At 34.2% G+C, this 2,307-nt stretch overlaps 1 non-coding gene across 1 annotated transcript; it reads left to right on the plus strand.

Annotated features, from left to right (window-relative positions):
- The first annotated feature begins 790 nt into the window (after positions 1-790).
- On the plus strand, positions 791-909 carry LOC110386113 (5S ribosomal RNA). Its single transcript, XR_002431354.2, has one exon. It is a non-coding gene; the product is annotated as a 5S ribosomal RNA (ribosomal RNA).
- The last annotated feature ends 1,398 nt before the right edge of the window (positions 910-2,307 follow it).

The following is a 2,307-nucleotide window of genomic DNA, read 5'->3' on the forward strand; positions in this document are numbered from 1 at the left end:
TATATGTAATCATGACGAGATACTAGCAATGGGCATCGAGAGGACGAATCTTCTATTCTATTAGCTACTATATCACTGAACTTAAATTACTAGATAGAAATAGCCCATAAGCGTCATCAGTGCTAATCACTCATGCCAGAGAGTACGGACGCGCGGTATGCCGACCAAAGCAGCTCCGATGATTCTTCCTCAGACGGTACCATGAGATCTCTCTCTCTTTCTCATGACCTCTCTCTTCTATATTCGCTTTCTGAATCGGATAAGACGATAGAGAGTGACGAGGGAAAATGCTTATCGTCGTTGTCAAACCAAAATCTGCTATGTAAAGAGATTTTTACTTTTTGACCTTTTCGTATATTTCACAGCCCTATATCTACCGTTTAAAAAAAAAAACTGTTATGTGTCTATAGCTTTCATTTGATTAGTTCTAAAAATTCCCCTTCATATAAAATTTTATACGATAATGTTTTTACTCGTTAATTCAAAATAGAGTTTTTACACATAGTAGATTTTGCTTTGACAGCCACGTTATGATAGTTCGCTCTGAAGGTCATAAAACGGGCCCGCCATTTTTTTATTAACTTAATAATTTCAGAATTTCTTAGAATGCTATCACTATTACGAGAAACGTGGACAATGAGAGAAAAATGTGTCTCCGGCGGTCTTTAGTAGGTACACTGTCAGTTTCTTGTAAACAAAAAAATGCTTAAGTTCATAATTTGTTTATTTGCTATGAATATTAATTATATTATTGTAGTACCATTGGATGCTAAATTCTTGATCGCGTTTCGTCAACGTCCATACCACGTTGAAAACACCGGTTCTCGTCCGATCACCGAAGTCAAGCAACGTCGGGCGTGGTCAGTACTTGGATGGGTGACCGCCTGGGAACACCACGTGGTGTTGGCTTTTTGCAATTTCTTGGAAAAAAAACGACATGTAATTGAAATTATTGCAGCGCTTATTTGTGATTTTTTTTAATGATTATATTCTACACACATATCGTAAGTTTTTATCTCTACCTGGTACTAATATAACCTAACTATCGTAAAAAAATCGTATTATTAAAATGAAATTGTTCGATGTTTCTAAACGCATATTTTTAAGCCCTGTATTAAGAAAGTCTTAGCACATTTTGATTCAGAAAATGAGCCTTTTATCATATCCTTCCGATTCCTTGAAATCCCCAGAGCCCAGGATCACATTAAGAATGCAGGGCGGCGATATCCGGCCCTCAATGAAGACTAATTGCCGGTATCCAAAGCTGGAGCCATGAATTAGGTATCGGATTGTGATTTCTCTCCTTAGGTATTCGCACAGGAAATATACATACGTATATTACTGAGGCGATAGCTTTACGTGTTATTTGTCTTTAAAGATGACGATGAAGATTTATATACAATTAAAAAACCGATCACAACTACAACGAGGGGTAAGATTTAAGCTACATTTCGCGGCAGTTATCTTTGTAAATAATAGTGCGTTTTATTTGGTACTAGTGGTCCCGCAGTAGTCGAAATTCGACTATAATTGATTGAAATTATAAGTTTGAACCATAGATATCATACTTCAGTTATTTGAACATTATTATGGTTATATTGTTACAAGACTATACTTCTATAATGACAGATTTTGCCAAGACTACTCTATAGACAAATAATATTAAAGATAAACAATATTAACCTATTTTCAATTTAACCACAGACTTTAAGCATTAACTAAAGTTTGACAATTAACAAAGAGTATATATACATATGTGTGGGTGTCAAATACATGGTATGTAGTGTGTGTAATGTTTTCTTTATTAATTTAATGTATGTTATATGCATTATTTAAAAAAAAATTAGCATTGTGCACTCCTTCTCTATATTTTCTACAAGTGTAGGATATTTCATACCCCTCCGTCCGCGCAATTGTTGTAAAAAGGGGTACAAAGTTTTTGCCTCACGTATTAGTATATAGATTAGCATCAACAATTCGAGGTTATTATTTGAACTTCAATGCTTCAATGAAGCTGACTTCATCAAATAGCTGAAGAAGTTTTTTGTTGTGATATTTTTTAATAATAATAAATTTTAAACTTTTAATGGCTCTTCTGTAAAGTAAAAAGTAACAAAAAGGTTGCTTGAACCATATAGCCTCTCATCCCTCGATATTGTTATGATCCTTTAAGAAATTTAATGAATAAAAACATCGAAACCCCGAAGGGACATTAAAGTTTTTATGTTTTAAAAGAATCACGTAGGTACTATATTTTTATTGTAAGATTTATGGACCGTCTTCGCCCGAAGGTACAGACTGGCAAAA

The sequence above is a fragment of the Bombyx mori genome, chromosome 7, assembly GCF_030269925.1.
Source record: "Bombyx mori chromosome 7, ASM3026992v2".
In the NCBI taxonomy this organism is placed as follows: Eukaryota; Metazoa; Arthropoda; class Insecta; order Lepidoptera; family Bombycidae; genus Bombyx; species Bombyx mori.